The sequence below is a fragment of the Camellia sinensis genome, chromosome 11 (genome assembly GCF_055761805.1).
Source record: "Camellia sinensis isolate YWXY chromosome 11, ASM5576180v1, whole genome shotgun sequence".
NCBI classification, from domain to species: Eukaryota; Viridiplantae; Streptophyta; class Magnoliopsida; order Ericales; family Theaceae; genus Camellia; species Camellia sinensis.
The window spans coordinates 130,792,501-130,813,722 of record NC_138971.1 but is presented as its reverse complement, the minus strand read 5'-3'; positions in this window follow the sequence as shown (position 1 = coordinate 130,813,722).

The window sequence follows — 21,222 nt, the reverse complement described above, 5'->3', positions numbered from 1 at the left end:
AGCTAACAGCTGGAATAAGAACGCATAATTTTTATAAAAGAACATATCATGATTAGTAGAGGCTGATCTTTGATCGGGTGAGCGGGGGTGCTCATTTCAGGACCTTCCCCTCTCGTACCCAAGTTCTCGAGCCGAGGCAACTTTGGTAATGATGGACACGTGGCCTTTGGCACGAGTCAGGGTTTCTTAAATTTTCCCAAAACAAAATATTTAGGTGGCGACTCTGTAATTTGGTAAAGCAATCCAATTTTGGCATTATTTGATTTAAAATCGGTTTTCCAAATAGGTTTGCCGAATTTGGACTCTTTGGTGTTTATCAATTTCACATTGCAATTGTGAGACTAGATTCAGAATTGCAGGAGTCCAAACTGTGAGGCCTTCTTTTCAAACCCTTTCCGAAAGGCGGGGGCATGGAAAAAGGCGAGCCTACAGTTTCTGACGACTCTGTTGGGGATTTAGAGAACTTGACTCGAAACTCATGATATGTCGTTTTATTTACACTTATGTGTTTCTTTGCATTGCATTTGCATTGGTGCGCCTAAGTCACAGTGTTTGCCATCTGCTATTCTTGAACGGTTTGCCAGAGGCTCGCTTGGAAAAGCTTGCCAAAAGGCTGACCGGTTGCGGGCTCTGCCACGATGGGAACACAACCTTTGGATCTGGACTACCGCTGTATCGTTTGATCCTCCTTTCACTTCTCGATGTTAGGTAAGAGAGGTATATTAGGTAGTCTTGCTAAGGTACCCTTTTTGACCAATCGACCTAGTTGCATATCGAAAACAATAGAGATTGTTCCAAACTAGGACATGTTGCTCACCCGAATGCAGAAATTGTATGAAACCGCTTGTTTTGTGTAGTGAATCCCTAGCTTCTGACGAAATTAGGACAGGGTAACCCTACCCCATCATAGGGGTGTTTTGGCTCTCATTTGCTTGATACGTACTTTTAGAGCGAAACTCTGCAAAAATGTATGTATCAGTTGCAAGTTTGGGTATCAGTTTTGAGGCAGAAACTTGGGACAGAAATCAGTGTTTGAGTACAGTTATCCAACTTTAGAATGCAGCTGTGTTGTTTCCGTCTGAGCCCAGGTGCTGTGCGGTTTTCTGATTTTTGTTTCTTTTGCTTTATTTATTTTTTTGCAAGGTAGCGTTTCACGATTGCTTTAGACGAGGCGGTTACCCCCTAAGCACTCTGGACTCGAGTAAGGCGACTTTACCGATTTGGGGATCTTGTAAGAGGACAACTACTGTTTGCTTCGTTACCCCCGGTTACAGGACAGAGGAGAATTAGGCATAACTCACCAGTTTGACAGTTACCTTCTTTCAGCGAGGCCTAGTTTTCTGCTTCCACTTCGGAAAGAGAGTACAGACCAATTCTCACAGATCAGCACCCCTCAGTTAACAAGGAAGAAATGCTCCGCCAACTTCAACAGACCATTGAGAATATACAGCTGGATGCTGCCTGCCGAGTGAAAATTGCAGCCTAGCAGACTGAGTTGATCAATAGGCTTTAGCAGCAACAACAACCACGACAAGCAGTAGCTTCTGCTTCGCATCCACCCCTAGTCAAGGTTCCAATACCCGGGATTATAACTAATGTCCAGGAAAATGCGGACATTCCGGCAGAGCCAGTTCCATCCCAGACTTCCAAAGCACCGGTTTACCCAACGGAGGCACTGTTTGAGTTTGAGGTAGATCCTACTGCACTGAAAGTGAGCAAGCTTGAAAAGCTCTTTAAACGAGCTCAGGGTGTCAATTTGATTCCAGATACAGAGGATGGCTATACCGATGTAGCGGTGACCTTGCCGGATAGGTTTAAAATGCCACATATAGACCGCTTTGATGGCTCGGGAGATCCTATGGTCCACTTGTGACTATTTTCAGACATTCTGCGACCAATGGGCCTATCTAGATTGCATAAGTTATCCCTCTTCGACCAGACCTTGTCGGGTATCGCGGCCATTTGGTATGTTGAACTTGAAGATTCTGTAAAGACGAGCTGGGAAGAGATTGTTGGGGCCTTTATTGCTCAATACTCCTACAACACTCAAATTGAGGTCACAACTCGTGATCTCGAAGTAACTCGCCAAGAGCCAAAGGAGGGCTTCTCTAATTTCGTCACTCGGTGAAGGGCCAAGGCCTTTATTATGATCACCCGGCCAGTTGTAACTGAGGCTATTATAGAAGATAATAGTCATACCTCTGCCTACTTTTGCTGACCTCCATGAAATAGGGGTGCAGATAGAGGATGCAATGAAATAGGGTCTAATAGACCACGAGAGAGAGTAGCCCATGAAGGCTTTCATACGCAGGTCTAATGCGGCTACGAGTAGTAGTGCAGTTGCAAGGACTTCTGATGTTGGTATGGTCATCATCGCACTGAAAACTACCACCCCATTTGCCAGTACATCCAACATAACCTCACAAACCGTGGAACACCAACCTCGAGGCCAGAGGGTTTTCACCCACTCTACATGTCTCTATCTGCGGCCTTGAGGGTCCTGATAAAAAAAAGGCTCTGAAGCCACTAGAGCCACGCCCATTGCCCAATCCCCTCCCTCCTATACACAACCTGGCCAAATACTACGCCTTCCACCAATAGCATGGTCATGACACCGACCTATGCTTTAGATTGCGTCATGAGATTCAAGATCTCATTGACAATAAGGTGATAGCGCCTCCTCAAAAGCCTAACGTCACTACAAATCCTCTCCCACCACATAACCAAGCCCCTCCACCCCGGAAAATAAGCCTTATCCAAACATTGGCCGTCCCTTATGACCCCAGTATATATATCACCCCCTCTCACCTACCTAAGCCGGCGCTATTTATCCCGGAAAGCACAGACTTGTGCATGATGAGCGCGTCCATATCGCGAACCAAACCTGTGGTTATGGCTGTGGTAGATGAAGGCACGATTGCCTTGGTGGAGGATGTAAGCGCTAGTTCAGTGCCTGAGGGCTCCGCGGGCTTATCTAAGGAGGGATACAATCCGTGCTGCTACATTATGCCATCCAGTCAGGCCAGACTAGGGGTAGAATTGCCCACAGGAATAGAGGTCAATGTAGTTCGGGAGGACAGACCACGCCAGGGACTGGATGACTTAGCCGATCTTGAGGCAAACAGCAGCAATCTGTAGTTCTTTGATGAACAAGATCTGGAGAGTGTACAGATTGACTGGTTTGATATGAACGGGTCAACGAATAATTTGGGGTGGCTCAGTGATCAACCGGATGTGGATGAGGGGTCTCAACCAAAACGGGAACAGCTGGAAACAGGAACTGCTATAACGGCCGGAACAGTCGATAACAAGGGAAAAGTTGCTGGAGAGCACCGGTACTAAGAATTTTGCTCAAGAATTGAATAGTGCTAGTACAGTTGATATAGAGCAGGAGGTCGCACTGAAGCGGTTCGAACACAAAAGTGATGAGAATGATCAGAAGGCTAGAAAGGCCAAAGGCCCTACAGGGACTGACTGTAATGTGGATGTGGGAGTTCTTACAACGGAACCGGACAGTTGCTTGTCGGTTTCCAAAGGAATGTGGTGGGAAGATGATGATTTGCATCTTGCCCACACTGATGAAGATTAGGGACAAAATCTACCAGATGATACCTGGTATTCTGAAGAAGTGGATCACATGACTCGGAGTAGACAGTACTTTAAGCCCCCACACTTGGACTAACTAGAAGCATCTGAAAAAGATAAGGAGACAGAAAAATAGAAGGAGAAACTGCTAGAAGAAGAAGCTGTACTAAAGCAGCTAAAGAAGATTCAAGCAGACATATCTATCTGGGGATTGCTCATGGCTTCACGGGTGCACGAACAAGCCGTCGTATTAGCAATGGATAAGGCTAAGCTCTCTATCGACACAACCCTCGAGCAGTTAGTCGGACTGGTTTTCCCGGGAGGAGCTTCGCCGATTTTGACCTTCATAGAATAAGGAATTGCCGCCTGAGGGCTCTGAGCATAACAAACCGCTATACATCTCTGTTGAATGTAAAGAAAAGTGAGTACCGGTTGTCTTGGTTGATACTGGGTCTGCAATTAATGTGTGTCCATCGCGCACGGCCTATGCTATTGGCTTGAAGCTAGCAGACTTTGTACCAACGGCCCAGGTGATTCGGGCTTATGACAATACAAGTCGGGAAGTGATGGGGACAGTTCGCATTAGAACACAGGTTGGCCCGGCACAACAGGATATTGAGTTTCATGTCCTGGATGTTCTGACCACTTTTAATTTACTCCTTGGACGATCGTGGCTACACGAAGTGAAAGCTATCTCTTCCACTCTTCATCAGATGTTGAAGTACCCCCATGGGAAGGGGGTAGCGATTGTTTTTAGCAATTCTTCTATACATCCTCCGCCAGAAGTCACTACACCAGTACTGGAAATTGTACACGACGATGAGGATGTCTTCTTGTCAGGTTCACCTTGGTTAAGGCCCAGGTGGTGCAAGATATCCTAGCTATTGATGAGAGGTTGCATGTCAGTGCTCAATCAGTCTACCTCATGAACAAGCTACAACACCTACCTGAGATGGGATTAGGAAAGAGCGGTCGGAAGGGCGTTACTGCATTGGCCGAAGTGCCACATAACCCTCATACCTTTGGTCTAGGTTACACACCTACCAAAGAGAACTGAGTGAGAAGAGGGAAGGAAATGATAGGAAGAGTGAAAGCTAAGCAAAGTGGGAAGCACTATGAGCTGGTGCATAGACCCATTCAAGGAACCCTGAACGGCCGCTTTGTCCGGGAGGGGGAAGATTTCCCATTTTGCGGCTTTCCTGAGCCATGGTTGAACTCTGAGAAGCATCGTTTGCCCATCTTTGAGATTTTCTTCGACCTACAGCTACAAGGGGATGAATCCATAGAAGAATAGACTGTCTTACTAGCTGAGGCTAAATAGAGTACAGAGGATGAATCCAATGTTAGTGAATTTGAGATAGGAGTAGCGCTAGCTTGTCTCCTTTCGGATCCTCTGATCAAACTGGAGAGCTTGGGGGATGATTTCACCATTTCCATGATCCGAGATCAATCAGGTGTGGACCCTTCTAGTGGTATTCTGGATGCATTTATCGCACCCTCTCTCATTTGGCAGTTCAAGGAGGGCTTTTTCTCTAGCAGTTTTGAATCAGGTAGTGAACCGAAATCTGATTCCACAGAGTTTATGGAGTCAGAATCAGATTCCAGTTCTTCTAATTCAGAGCCCGGTATTCCTGGGGTTGATAACCCAGATGCCGTTGTTTTGTCCAGGTCGTCTCTTTCCTTTTCTTTTGAGTTAGTTGTAACCGAGGAATTGGACGAGCTGGAAGCTTTGAATGAGAATGGTACTGCTACTGCTTCTGAATACTTTTCTGTGCCACTTGTATATTGCATTGATCATGACTTTCAAAATTTTGATAAAAAAGATGAGGAAGGAATTCCTCCGGTTTTGAAGATTGAGAGGAGGAGAGATTTGTAAAACCCCTTGTTGATGAAATCATTTCAATTAATGTAGGTACTAAGAAGGAGCTGCGTCTGGTCTAGATCGGGGCCACGTTGTCTTTGGAGGAACGCAAGCACTTAGTCGCTTTATTAAAAGATTTGAAAGATGTTTTTGTGTGGTTCTACGAAGATATGCCTAGAATCGATCCTGAGATTGTACAGCACTAGATCCTTTTTGACCCTGAGGCCTGACTCGTCAAGCAGAAGCTTTGCAGAATACGCCCGGATTGGGCTTTGAAAATCAAGTAGGAGGTCACTAAGCAGATAGACGTAGGGTTTTTGCTAGCATCTGAGTATCCTACTTGGTTGGCCAACATTGTTCCGGTGTCGAAGAAAGACGGTAGAATTCGGGTGTGTGTGGATTTTAGAGATCTGAACAAAGCTAGTCCGAAGGACGACTTTTCTTTACCACACATCGACGAATTGGTAGACTTCACCTCAGGCCATGCATTGCTCTCCTTTATGGATGGATTTTACGGGTATAACCAGATCTTGATGGCACCTGAGGATAGAGAGAAGACTACATTCACCACGTCGTGGGGAACCTACTGCTACATGGTGATACCCTTCATTTTGAAAAATGCTGGGGCTACTTATCAATGGGCTGCAACCACTATCTTGCATGATATGATCCACAAAGAGATTGAGGTGTATGTGGATGACATGATTGTCATGTCCAAGGAAAGAGAGGGCCATTACACCGCCTTGAAGAAATTTTTCCAATGGATTAGAGAATATCGGTTGAGGCTAAACCCACAGAAATGCACTTTTGGTGTCATAGCAGGGAAAATGCTAGGGTTTTTGATTACACAGAGGGGCATTGAGGTTGATCCTTCCAAAATCAAGGCCATCACAGAAATGCCACCACCAAGGACTGAAAAGGAGGTGCGAGGCTTTCTTGGTAAAGTGCAATTCATAAGACGGTTTATTGCAAAATTAACCTTGACTTGTGAACCACTATTTGATCTCCTGAAGAAAGGAAAGAAATTCCAATGGGATGACCGATGTCAGTTTGCTTTTGAGCAGATCAAACAGTACCCTCAGAACCCACCCGTGTTGTCACCGCCAGAGTCGGGGAAACCGTTGATTTTGTATATGTCAGTAATCGACACGACTATGGGTTGCATGCTTGCGCAGGAATCTGAGGATAGAGTGGAGAAAGCCATCTATTACCTGAGCAAGAAGATGCTGTAATATGAGACCCGTTACACCCCGCTAGAGAAGGCTTGTTTAGCCTTGGTATGGGTTACCAAGAAGTTGAGGCACTACGTGTTATCTCACTCCGTAATTCTAGTTTCAAGATTAGATCCCATCAAATATCTCTTCGAGAAATCAGCACTTACGGGTAGGCTAGCTCGTTGGTTGTTTCTTCTCTTCGAATTTGATCTGAAATATGTGACTCACAAATTTGTTAAGGGGAGAGCGGTAGTAGAGTTCCTGGCTGATCACCCAGTAGAAGCGGATGAAGCGGTAGAATACATATTCCCAGATGAGGCTATTCTTCAGGTCGATGAAGAGATTTGAACCACGTACTTTGACGGAGCATCTAATTAGTATGGGTATGGGATAAGGGTGTTGCTGATAGCACCCGACAATTCCCACATACCCTTAGCTTTCAAACTTCGGTTTAAAGTATCTAATAATGAAGTGGAATACGAGGCATGTATCGTTGGACTGCAAGCCGCCCTGAAACTAGGGGAAAAACGGTTGGACGTCATTAGGGACTCGAACCTGGTGGTGTCTCAAGCAAAAAGGGACTAGAAGGTTAAGGAAGAAAAGATAAAAATCTATCACCAAACCCTGGATGTTCTGATTCCTAGGTTTGAGAAGTAACCTTCACGCATCTGTTAAGAGAGAACAACAGGTTCACTGACATGATAGACATCCCTTTGGGATTCCGGATACGTCTGATCATTATTGAACAAAGGTATGTGTCGGCCTATGAGTTAATCGCCGCAATAGATAAAGTACAAGATTAAAACCCCTGGTATCATATTATCTAGAACTTTTTGGAGAAAGAGGTTTACCCACTAGGGGCAAATGCCAAAGATAAAAGGGAAATACGGCGAATGGCCGCTTAGTTTATTATCTACGGGGGTAAATTGTATAAACGAGGCCATCTGGGAATGCACAAGCTGTGTGTTAATGTAGAAGAGTCGAAGCGCCTAATGGAGGCCATCCATAGAGGAGAGTGCGGATCGCACATGAGCGGAGTAATGCTAACCTCAGAAGATTCTCAGGCAGGGCTACTACTGGTTAACCATGGAGGATGATTGTATTGGTTTTGTTCGGCGATGCCACAAATGCCAAATTCATGCCAATCGCATGAACATCCTGCCATCAATGCTGTACAACATGATTTCACCCTGGCCTTTTTCAATCTGGAGAATTGATGTTATTGGGGCAATTACGCCAAAAAGCTCAGACGAGCATGAGTATATCCTGGTGGCAATAGACTATTTTAGAAAGTGGGTCGAGGCCTAACCCTATGCAGTGCTGAAAACGTCGCATGTAGCTAAGTTCGTCAGGAATAATATCATCTGTCGTTATGGGGTCCCGAATGAGATCATTTCAGACAATGGTTCTCACTTTAAGAAGGAAGTGATCAACTTGTTAGAAAAATACAACGTGGCTTTTCATAAGTCATCCACATATCGGCCGCAAACCAACGGAGTTGTTGAGGCCGCCAACAAGAACATCAAGCACATTCTACAAAAGATGGTGGAAACCTACAGGGACTGGCCAGACAAATTGCCATTTCCTCTCTGGGGCTACAGAACGTCAATTCGGACATCTACTGGAGCAACTCCATATTCTCTGGTTTATGGGATGGAGGCTGTTCTGCCAATTGAAGTTGAGGTTCCGTCGCTGTAGGTTATGGCTGAGTGCCAGATAGTAGAAGCAGATTGGCAGCAGAGCAGGTTCGAGGAACTGATGTTGTTTGACGAGAGAAGGTTGAAAGCACTGTACCACGTTCAAGGTTATCAACGTAGGATTACCAGGGCTTTTAACAAGAAAGTTAAGTCCAGGAATCTGAAAGAAGGGGATTTGGTGCTCAAAGACAACCGAGCTCCCATCCATGACTCTAGGGGCACGTTCAGACTCAATTGGACTGCTCCTTACATCATCAAATCTATTTGCTCGGGCGGAGCTATCATTCTTATGGACCTAGATGGCCTCGAATTTTTCCAACCAATCAACCCGGACAAGTTGAAGAAATACTATCCTTGAGTGGCTCACTAGGCCGAAAACCCGAAAGGGCGACCTAGGCAAAAGTTAGAGCACAAAAAAATTAGAAAAAAGAAAAACTGAGCTCGCAAGGTTGAAAACCCAAAAAGGGTGGCCTTGGCAAAAGTTAGAGCGCAAAAGAAGAGTGTTAATACCCGAGTGAACCCGAACCGAACTACGTAATGCTTGATTCTCGTCTTTGGGATACGTAGGCAACTTCATTCAGAAGTCCAACCCTAAACACTTCAAACTCAATAGTCTTGTCCATGAGATTGTTTTGGTCACCTTTGTCTTTTTTGTATCCAAGAGTTCGGTTGTGATCTTCATTGTGAGAGTTGATTACAGTGTAGTGCAGTGCTATTCAGACAAGGGGCAACTTTCCATTTGCTGGATTCGGGATTGCACTTCTCAAGGATAGATTTCGGGTGTGTCCAGTCATGATCCTCATCAAAAAATGGTTTTGAAAAGTTTCGATAAAAGTTGATTTTGTTCAAATTAATCTTTTTACAACTTAGACCATTTTTGGACCAAAAGGAAAATTTTCAGTGCCCACAGCTTCAATTTCATTGATTTCAATACAAAGTTCTCTAACTCTTGATTCAAATCGAAGTTGCTTTTTATTACATTCAAAAGGAAAACTTGAAAGTACAGATCAAAGCAATAAACTTGAGGCATCGATGAGTCAGGTGTTCCTGCGTCCCCTCCCAGAGCTTGTGGAAGTTTCAGATGCTATAGTAGGCTTAGCTTGCGCCTCCTCTTCAAGCCAAGCTATGCATTCGCCAGATAAGGCATAGTTGAAATTAGGAGCAGGAACTAGAGATTCTCTTGTCATCCATGCAGTGGGATATTGAGCTAGTTGTGCACCTCGGATTAGAAATGAAGCCGGGTACTCTACCCCCTCTTCTGGGCAAGTCTGGTTGTGTCTGAACTAGCGCCTGAACCGGAATGGAAAATAAAAGACACAGTGTGTCAAGCCAATCAACTGGATGCAATGTTTTTGAGACATGTCGTACCTCATCTCGGGCAGATCAAACAAGGGGCAATGCTAGGCAATGTCGACAGCAGATCTGTTGCACATCCAATGGCACCACCATCCCTCGTTCGGGAAATCAACTAGCCATTGGCGAAAGAAATTACCTTATGCTGAGTATGCAGGGCAAGAGTCCACTACCTTCAACCTGTCCATGAGCCATATCTAGGGAGGGATGAAAAATAAGAGAGATTAAAGAATAGAGAGGTGTATGTGGAAAGAAAAAGTGAGAAAGGGTTTTGAGAGAAAAATAGAGCATGACTGTTGAGTGATGTGAGAAACACATGCGGGATAGGGTGAGAAACATTACCTGCAAAAGTAGTGGACTTTCTGCGAATTTGGTTGTCTCCCGCCTATGGTAAGCATCCAAGCCCATTAAAGTTTCGGCTAATGCTAAGCCAATGCAGCTCTTGCCTTCTTTCAAGCCTTGGGCTAATTCGATTAAGCGAATGCTAGACTTTCCGAAACCAGGGGCAAGAAGAAAATGAGCCAACATACACAAGCAAAGGGCATGCTATCAAAAACTTTGCCAAAAACGATCGCCGCGGTCGCTAGCATTAGAAGATCGGTGAATGAGACTGAGAATGTCTAGCTCTCCATTGTGAACCAAAGATCAGGCATCATGTAGAGTGAGCCCACACATCCTTCTTAAAGCTTGGATGTGACCAAAACGGGATTAGGGCAAGATTTCCTCGTCAAGCCAAGATTTCATAAGAACTTGGAATTCTTCAATTGTAGGGCATATCTCTTGCCCCCCGAAGTTGAAAACATGTGTAATCGGGTTCCAACATCTGGCCGCGACATGGAGGAACGAAAAGCACAACGGGGTACGACTTAGCGGGAATAGTGCATTTATCCCGAAATCCCGAAAATTCAGTTTTCTGAGCCATCTAAAGTTGTAATCCAATTTGAGAGTTTTTCGGCAAAGAATGGCTCTATTTGTGGCAAAAATAGAGCTGGAATGAAGAAACCACAAAACTAGAGCTTTTGCAGAAGATAAGGCAGTGAGTGGAGGCCATATGTCAACATTTTGGAGGTTTTGCACATTGATGGCCGGCAGAGGCTCATTAATGGCTGGCAGGGGCACATTGATGGCCGACAGGAGGAATACATGGCCGGCAAGCCACCTCACATGGCCGACAGCCTTCCTTTTGTGCCTGCTGCCCTCCTTTGTGAAGACTCAATTGGATTTAGTAGTTTTGGTCTGTTGTTTGTGTGTTCCGAGGTCATGTTTTGAGTCCTGTTTCGGCTTGGGCATGTTCATTGAGTTGAATTCATTTTGTTATGCTTATTGAGTTGTATTTATGTTAATTAGTTTGTCAAATTGTTTTGTTTGTTAGTCAAGTAGTTTAGTTGTTTATCGAGTTGTTTTACTCTGTTTGTTGTTACAATTGTTGGTTGTTTCGTTACCCGATTTAGACTGTTGTGGCAATACAAATATTTGGTTTTCAATGTCAAAATTCAATCTCAATCTTATGCAATGTGGTGCTTATGATGCAAAAGTACAACACTTTTTTTAAATAAAGACTGATTTTCATTCCGATCATGGCTACCTTTTTTTTACAAAAGTGCAGTACAATTTAATGAAAAATAAAACCCATCTAGGGTTGTACAAAGTGCTAACGCTACTAGCAAAAAGAAACTAAGAAAAAACACAAAAATCAGTGCTATCCATCTCAAGATCTGGAAGTCCTCTTCGTCTTCTTCCTCGGCGGAGCGGACTCTGGAGCACTGTCTCCATCAGCGCCACTGTCTGAGGTTGGGCCAGAATCTGAACCGGAGTTGTCTCCACTCCCCTCCTCGCCATCAGCATCCCTACTCTCAGAACCTAAACCAGTATCACCATCCCCGCTCTCGGATGACTCTAAATGCCGACCCGACATATCCTCAGTCTCACTAGTATCAATGTCATCATCACCCAAGATAGGCACTGAAGGGCCACTCTCAGCTCGGGTGCACCCAGCTCGTCCTCGACTACGTGTCAGAGTCTCTCTCTCTCTCTCTCTCTCTCTTCCCTGCCACCGGAGGGGGTACTGATGGTCCTGCTGTAGCCGCCTCTGATGCTGTCGGAACGAATGGGACCTGAAAAGGTGTTTGTCATATGTCAGCCACAGTATGCGTGTCAGTCGAATATGAATTCAGATGTAGTTTGTCAGTAGAATATGAATTCAGATGCAGTGTGTCAGTAGAATATGAATGCAGATGTAGTGTGTCAGTGTAATATGAATTCAGATGCAGTGTGTCAGTGTAATGTGGGTCAGATGCAATGTTTGTGTGCAGTGTATCAGGTCAGTGCAGTGTGGAACAGATTACAATTTAGATGCTGGTATATCAGCGAAAAGTTTGATGGCATGAGATATAAATTGAAGGGAAATTACCCGAATGTCGTAGAGACTGAGTAGGTTCATGCTCCTCTGCACCATCCCCATCAGGGAAGCCGCTAGCTCGAGAGCCTTCCCGGTGTACTCTATAGATGCCTGCAAGTGCGTTGAAAAGATCAGTGTTCTATAAGCATAATTGGAATGAATTTGACATGCAAAATGTAAAGTATGGTACATACTGGAGTCGGGCTTTGAACCTTGACAAGCTCGTGTCCAGCTAGTACAGGCTCAACAGGAATCTGGAAAGCCTTCCCGGTATGCCGCTAACAGGTAAGTGTAGTAGGAAGCTCTGGCCAGCAAGTCCCCTGTCTCGCTTGGGAAGCCCCTCTTCCACGGGCCCTGCTCGCCCGACTCACTCTATATCTCACCCTCACAACAGGAGCTCTCGCTCTTTCACCCCCGCGAACGCCAGTCAGAGGTGGTATCAAGTGTGTCTGGATGAAGACTGCATAATCACCCTCTACACGGAAGTACTCTGCCTCTAGGCCTATCATGAACTGGATCACCTCGTCGAAAGTTAGGTTGTGTGTCGTTCTCATAGATGCAGATGGTGTCATCGGTGTAAATTGGGCAGGTAGGCCCAAGGTCTAACGGACGAAACGCTCACCCAGGAACCAAGCTTGGCAAATCGGGCCCTTAAGAAGAATATGATGCTGAGAAATGCCTCGAGCTACAGTGTATAGGACTTGAAGCCCCAACGGCATCATGGCCAAGAGCTGCCATGTGATCTGAAATGGAGGTGAATGGGTTGTTAGTCACTGTTAGTTGCTAATGTGTGGATCAAAATAGTTGTAAAGTAAAATGATGATAATTGTGTCTTGAGTTACCTCGTGCGCCGCAACCACGTCGAAGTACTGGTAAAAAAACGTGAAGGACTTGCAAGTCCTATAGCGGAGCTGGCCATCGTATACCCGAGAAAGGGGGACTGTCAATGGCACCTCATCTACAGACTCAGGAGCGAGAGCCGGGAAGTATGCGTAGACCCATAACTGCAGGAAAAATGTGGAAGTGTGTATATTATCAATGCTGTATGAATAGAAATAAAAAGTGCAAAGCAGAAAGCATATGTGTAGAATAAATATAAAGCAAGAAATACTTGAGTAGAAAATGCAAAATGTAAAGAGGGAATTGAGATGTGTACCTCCCAAGCTCGCCAGTAGCCTCCAGCCAAAGTCCCTTGTAGATGGGAGCAGGAGCTCATGTATCCGTATAGTATGGTGAGGCCAGCTCTGCCCCAATCATAAAACTGAACTCGAGGAAGCACCACCAAGGTGCTCAGGAAATACAGACCCATGGTGTTCCACCTGTTTGAGAACAAGGCGGTACCAAAGATGAACATGAGGAAGCCTCTCGCATGCTGCTCTATCTCCTCAATAGTCCTAGGCTCACTCCCCCTGAACTGCTCCTCAAACCAGCTGTATTGCACCATGCTTGCCCGGGATATCGGTAGATGTGCCCTGAGCAGCTTGAGCCATGCTGTATCCCACTCCCCCATGTCAGGGTCGAGAGGGATCGGATCACCCTCTACGCCTAGGCCAGTGATCATGGCAAAGTCGTAAGGAGTCATCATAATCTCCCCCGTGGTGGAAAAGTGGAAGGAGTTGGTGGTGTCCCACCATCTCTCCACCAATGCTCCTAAGAGAGGACGGCTCGCTATAACCTGAGTCAAGCTGGAGCAGAAGAGACCGAAGCCTGTCTCATCAACAATGTACTAGGAGCTCACCATACCAATCTCGGGCAGTCGTCGTACCATAGCCCCTAAAGGTGTGGGTCCCGCCTTGTGTCAAGGCACGAAATGTAATCTGATCGATGCAGTGTATGAGGTAGTGTATAGATGAAGGCAGTACGAAAAATGAAAACAGCTAAAGGCAGTTGTATAAAAAATAATTTTCGTACCTCAATGGCGATGGCCGATAAATGAGACGCTGGCTCGCTCAACAAGAGGTCCTCTGGTGGGTCCTCAACAAAGTCAGTAAAAGATCTGATGCCTCCTACAGTGGACACTATGTGTGTCTCTGGATGATACCTCGTCGAATCAAAAGGGTGTATACTCAGTGGCAATGGCTCTGGCTCAGCCTCGGTCTCAGCTTCGAAGTCCGCCTTGAAATTTACTGGAGGAAGCTCCAGAGAAGCCCCATCATAAGGAAGATCATCTGCCATCTGGAAAGGGTGTGAGATAGGTGAAAAGTGAAGAAAACTGAAGAAAAGGGTGAAACTTTGAAAAAGTCCACCCTCTGAGAGAGAAAAAGTCAAAAAAGGTCAAAGCTGAGGAAAGTGTACAGAACTCGAGAGAAACTTGGGAGGAATGAGCCTAGAGTGGTGGAAATGAGGAAAGAAGCGTCAAAATCAAATTCTAATCGGTTCAAAGTAAAGAGAACTAGGAGGATTTAGCGAATAAAGTTTGTGTAGGGTGTTGGAAAACGCATAAAAATCGCGGAACTAGAGAGAAGGAGCACCTAGAGAGTGAAATGAAGGAATTTCGGACATGGGGTTATGAGGAAATGAAGTGCCATGGCCTATGCTTAAAGACCCAAGCCAAAAAATCGATTTTGCCCTTGGCCGGCCATCGATGGTTGGCAAGGCACAACCAGTGACCAGCAAGGCACACTGGTGGCCGGCAGGGCATACCAGTGGCAGGTGGTTCCTCTTGATGGCTGGCAGGTGTCCAGGAGTTTTCTATGTGTCCCTTGGTCTGTTTTGTGTTCTTGGAATTTTAAGAAGTAAAGAGAATGTTCAGTATTTGGGTCAGAATGTTCTTGCAAAGGCTCAAGATCACACTTCCAGGGTACAATGTTCGTTGCTTATCGGCATAAGCAAGGTGTATCCTTTTAAATATATTACAGCTCTTCCCTAAGGTACATCGGGAGTTGTTCTTGAATTGATCTTACTAAATGTGTTTTGTTATCGCATGGACTATGTGCTCTTTAGTTGCATAAAGTGTGCATTCACTCTTCCATTATGCCTAGAACGTACTTTTGTTTCCCATTTACATAGAGCATGCGCTTTGTCTTTTGCATAAAACATGCTATTAATCTTGCATTGAGCACGCATTTTCTACTATTGATTACTGCATGCATCTTATAATATTGCATAAAATATGCATTCCAATGTTGCATAGAACATGCTCCAATTTTTACTGCATAGAACTTGTATTCTACTCCTACACTGCTGCATTGAATATGCATCCTACTCTTATACTGTTGCATTGAGTATGCATTCTGATGATGCCTAAAACCTGCTCCAGTTCTCATTGCAATGAGTATGTTTCTGCTTCTGTTTCTATTATGTTTTTGTATAAAACATGTCTCTAACAATGTGTTATGATTGTTCGTCTTGCGTAGAACATGCACTCTTGCTTTGTTATGCTTGTTGAGTTTCTTTCTTATGCAAGCATGATATTGTATGTACCGTTCATTCAAAGGAGTTCCAGGTGAAATCATTCTTGTCCTTCAAACTACTCCTTGTTTTGGTTAGATTCATTCGGGCACGCCTAGTGTTTACACCATTACTCCTTTGGTTAGAAACATTCGGACGAGTTCCAGTGTTTATACCACTCTGTTGGTTAGAAGCATTCGAACGAGTTCCGGTGTTTATACCACTACCTCCTTTGGTTAGAAACATTCGGGTACGCCCGGTGTTGACACCACTCCTTTGGTTAGAAGCATTCGAACGAGTTCTGGTGTTTACACCACCCCTTGCTTTGGTTAGAAGCATTCAGACGAGTTCTGGTGTTTACACCACACCTCGTTTTGGTTAGAAGCATTCGGGTGCACCCGGTGTTTACACCATTCTCTTCTCCTCTCGTGTGCGATGCATTAGGATGCTTTGGTTAAAAGCATTCGGACGAGTTCCGATGCTTATACCACTCCTTGTTTTGATTGCAAATATTTGGACGTGTTCCGATATTTATCACCGCTCCGGTTAGGAGCATTCGGGTGTGTCCCTGTGTTCACACCATCCTTTCTCTCCTTCTGCGCGCAACGCGTTAGGATTTTGTTTGACATCTCGAGTGCACCCGCTAGATTGTGTTATTCTTTGCCTTTCCTGCGTGATGCGTAGTTAAGCTTGCATAATTTTCTTACATCATTTCTGCATGAAAGGTGGTTTGGTTCTTTTCATGTAATGAGATTACTGTGGCATTTCTTTGCATAACGTTTGCATATAAATGTTTCCTTGTGCAGCTTTATTGCATAATCATAAGTTATGTTCTCGCATCATGCATGTTGTTTGCATCTTGCCCTGGCAGCTTGCGGACGCAACTATTTATTGTTGTCTTGATTGTCTGTCCAAGTCTTACAGCATTGTAAAAATGGCTTGTCTTTGAGCTTTGACATTCATTCACGTCATTTCATGACTCCATTTTTGAGCACCTTTTAAGATTTGGATGATCTTGCAAGTACAACCGGTGTTGAGTCTGATTGCTCACTGAGTGCTTGAAGTTCGCGGCGGAATACCACAAGTTTGAGCTTTCTAATCTCTGCATCCTTTTTGCCTCATTTTTGGACCATGCTTAGGTCCTTTCATATTAAGTTTGGTGATGCACTGCCGGCCATTTTTTAGGGCTGCCGGCCATGGATTTTGGCCTGCCGGTCATTGATATGCCTGGCCGGCCACCAATGAATCCTTACCGGCCATCACTGGTGGCCAGCCGGCCAGCAATGTTTCAACAGATATTTTCTGATATTTTATGCCAGCTATTAGCACAGATTGATGCATCTTTCAACACGTGTGTGGCTGGATCTTGGTGAAGAGAGTTTGTATTTTCTATATATATGACCCTCCTCTTGCATGTAGAGGGGTTAGAAAAATTTTGAAGACAAATCGCTCTCTCTCTCTCTCTAGAATTCCTCTCATACTTGTTATTTTGTGCCTTAAGTCTAGTTTCTCTATACTTTTGCACATCAACCCTAGACCAAACACTCTCACCTTGGAGCTGACGTCTCTTGAGGTCCTTCTTGAGCTCCAGAAGTGGATTTTGGCTTGATTTGGCTTGACTTTGGTGCCTAAATTGCATCTTGTCTTCAAGAGGTATAACACTTGTGTTTTAAGCTTCTTTTAAATACTTGTTTTGCTATCTTTACATGCTGTTTTTAAGCTGGTTTTGACCTCCAAAAATCTCTAACTTTATGGTTTAAACATGGTGGTTTAAAGCCCTTTTTGAGTTAAGGGTGGTTCACCCCTTTTGCTACTTAGTTTGTTAAGCTTTTGTGCCTCTTTTCAAAGCTTTTAAGTCAACTTTTTTTTGGCCTTTTAACCACTGAATTTCAAAGGATTTTTAGTGGCAAAATCATATTTCGAAGCCCAAAATTGGAGGAGGTGGTCTCCCCTCCTTGTTGTCTTGCTTGCATGCCTAATTGCCTATCATGTTAGCATGTTTTTCTAGTATTTTGTAGCTTAATCTCAGCATGTTTTATCCACTATTTTGACCTGTTTTGGCTTTATTTTGGGCTGGTCAATTCAGTTGAGGTTTGTATTGCATAGTTGTAGGGTTAATTCCCTCACTAGCTCATTGTTTAGGCCTTTAAACATCATTTGTTTGAGTTGGTTGCATGTTATAATGTCATTTTGCATGTAATTCCAGCCTATATAACTCTGTCATATTCTCATTTGTTCCACTCTTTCAATTACTTTTGAGAGTTACTTCAAGTTTGGGATTCTTTAAGCTTGAGATAGAGTTTGTGCTTAATGGTTTAATCCTCTTTGAGGATTCATTATCAACGGCATGAACTCTCTCTTGCCTTACATTAACCTTTGGTTGGCACTTCTTTTACTCTAGAGGACTTTCACCAATGGACTAACCGGTTAAAGAATGGATCGGTAACTAAAATGAGTAAATAAAAGTGATAAGTAAAACTTGAGCAAGATAAGCATATTGTGTTGCATTGCATGTGTTCAATCGGACGTTATATTGAACACAAGGAAGATTGGAGCATTTCATACTTAAAGTGATGAAATGAGCCAATCTTCTTGGTCTCTGTTGCCCTTGATCACACATGATAGGGTGATGGTCTTGAGTCTTGTTTTTGCATACAATGAACTTGTATTCCTTGGTTCTTTGGCCATCATGCATTGAAAATGCTTGGTTGGTGGTTTTGGAGCCAAGAATACCACTACTTGGAGATGTTTTGATGATAAGGAGTGGTACACAGTACATACAACCTGTGAAATTTCTCATTTCCTGCTCTGTGTTGTGCTCTGTTGCAGTAGAATTGAAGTTGTTCATCAGTGACCGGCAAGCTATACACTGATGGCCGGTAGTACCCTTTTTTAGCAGGCACGTGGCCGACAGCCTCCATCAGTGGCCGGCCAGCCACTAATGTACTCTTAGAACAGTGCCCTTTCAACATGCCAGAATTCAACTGTGCAAACAGAGGCAGTCAGTAGTAAAGCAGTGGCATTTCGGGTGGAAAACAAGCGCACACATGTGCATTTGATGCGTCTCGAGTTTAACTATCTAGATCAACATGCTTACTGTTATTTTTCAGTTGGTTTTTTACTTAATTAATTTAATTTAATTAATTAGCGCAACATGTATTTGATTAGCTTAGATTAGTTAATTGATTGTTGTAATAATTAAGTAGCTTAGCTTAGCTATTTCCTTATTTTGTTTTGTAATAATTAGTCTAATTATCTTAATTAGATTAGTTTAGCTTAGATTAGCTTAGCTCTTATTCATTCGGACCCTCCTTCGCGAGGGCGTAATGTTGTAATAAGTGTGCGTGCATGCATGCGTGTGTGTACGTCTTCCAACCCCGCGTCTTTTTACCTTTTATTTAATCTCTTTCGATGGTTAGATTAGGGACATTTTCAATTAGCATACCTTATGCTCGCATGTTTGCATCCATTCATTTGTCTGGCATACAAGTAGGCTCAGTGCATCATTCAAACTGTATTGTCAATTCAATACTTCCGTGAATACGTGTTTCAAAGCATGCTATCAAAGTGTTGCAAATACCACGATTAAGTAGCTGAGCCTATTTAGTTACATCATTGCATGTGTTGCATTAGGCATCTTACATGGTTAGGATTATGCATTTTTCTAACTAGCTTTTGTTTGGGCTTGGAGTACTCAGTAAGCTTTTACGCTTTAGCATACTTGCATTAGTGTGATTGCCATATTGCCATGATTAGCAAGCTTTCCATGAGGCTATGTGCTTATTTGCTAAATTGTATGAATGCCTGTGGATGGAGGCTTTGTTGCTTGAATTGGAACGATTCAACAAATGTGTGTTTTAAGCCCACTTTGTTGTACAAAATCCTGTTTCAAGCGCATTATGTTTTGGTGGAAAATCCGCATCTTTTAAGCCCACTTGAGGGTGACAACTTCAAACCATTTTCGAAAATAAACATGAGTTGAGTTGTTCTAATTCTTACAATTCTAGTCTATACTTGCGTGCGCATCACATTGTAAAGTTAGCTAATAACTGGAATAAGAACGCATAATATTTATGAAAGAACATATCATGATTAGTAGAGGCCGATCTTTGATCGGGCGAGTGGGGGTGCTTATTTCAGGGCCTTTCCCTCTCGTACCCGAGTTCCCGAGCCGAGGCAACTTTGGTGATGACGGACAAGTGGCTTTTGGCACGAGTCAGGGTTTCCTAAATTTTCCAAAACAAAAATATTTAAGTGGCGACTCTGTAATCTGGCAAAGCAATCCAATTTTGGCATTATTTGATTTAAAATCAATTTTCTAAAAAGGTTTGCCGGTTTTGGACTCTTTGGTGTTTATCAGTTTCACATTGCACTTGTGAGACTAGATTCAGAACCGCGAGAGTTCGAACTGTGAGGCCTTCTTTTCAAACCCTTTCCAAAAGGGGGGGCGCGGAAAAAGGCGAGTCCACAGGTAGCATTAAAACCTGGTCAGTCCCTTGTTTCCACTCTCTATAAACATTCTAACCTTGCCTTTGGTAACACTGTTAGTTCAAGTGGTTTGGTTTGGCTTAACTATTTTCCACTCAAAGTGCAATTTTTTGGTTGGTTCGCATGGAAATACAAGGTTAAAACATTTGTATTCTTGCAACGGATTGGTGTTTTGGATAGGTCAGCTTCTACCTCATGTCTCTTCTATAAAACACAACAAGAAACAATCCATCATGTTCTGATTCACTGCCCTATGGTGTGGAGGACTTGGACTGGGTTGTTACAATGGTGGGGAATTCTTTGGGTCGTCCCTGGTTTTGTTAAGGATCTGCTACAGTGGTGGGCAGGGTACATCTGCAACAAAAAAGGAGAGGAGAATCCGGCGTGCCATGCCATTGGTCACTCTCTGGTCCATCTGGAAGGTCATAAATGAATGCCTCTTTCAAGCCTCCTAACTAAACATTTAGGTGTTGCAGGATTTCATCATCATCAGGCTTGCTATCTGGTTAAAGTCCTCTACTAAAGATTTTTCACTCTCCATTAATGACCTTCTCTTCAATATTTCTGGTGTAAGGCAATGCCTTCGTTCATGAGGTGTTGTTTGGTTGATAATGTTCATGGCATGGAAATTTGATTTGTTGAGGTATGAGGCACTGTCTTTATTCACGAGGTAATATGATCTGTTGCCAATTGCGAGGGTTTGATGGCATTCATGGAAATAACGATTTATGCACTGTATGTGCACTGGTTCATGACAGTAGTGGTGTTTGGTTGTTGGTCTCTTCGTTCTAGTGTTTTGTCTATTGGAAAGTGTGAAGGTCTGCACTCTTCTGGGTGTTTTCTGGTTGCTAGTGTTCATGGCATGGCAACAATGATCTGAGTTGGGACTGCATTTCAAGGAGCTCTATTTCTTTTGTTATTCCTACTTATTCTTGCTCTGTTTCTTTGCTTTTCTTGCTTGTTGGCTTCTCACCAACTGGAGCTTAGAGCTTGTGTTAGCTCCAAGCTCCTCTTTATTGATGTATTTTGCCATACTTCATATGTTTCATCAATAAAGATTTCTTTTGCTATTCAAAAAAAAAAAAAAAAAGTATTTCTACCACCTAACTCAACAAGCCTTAATTTGTATTACTTCGGTCAGCCACATAGATCTATTCAAAAAATTCAAAGCCATATTTTGGTCAAAAGAAGTTAACGTTGTCCTTTCTCATCACCTCAACCCAACACAACCTCCCC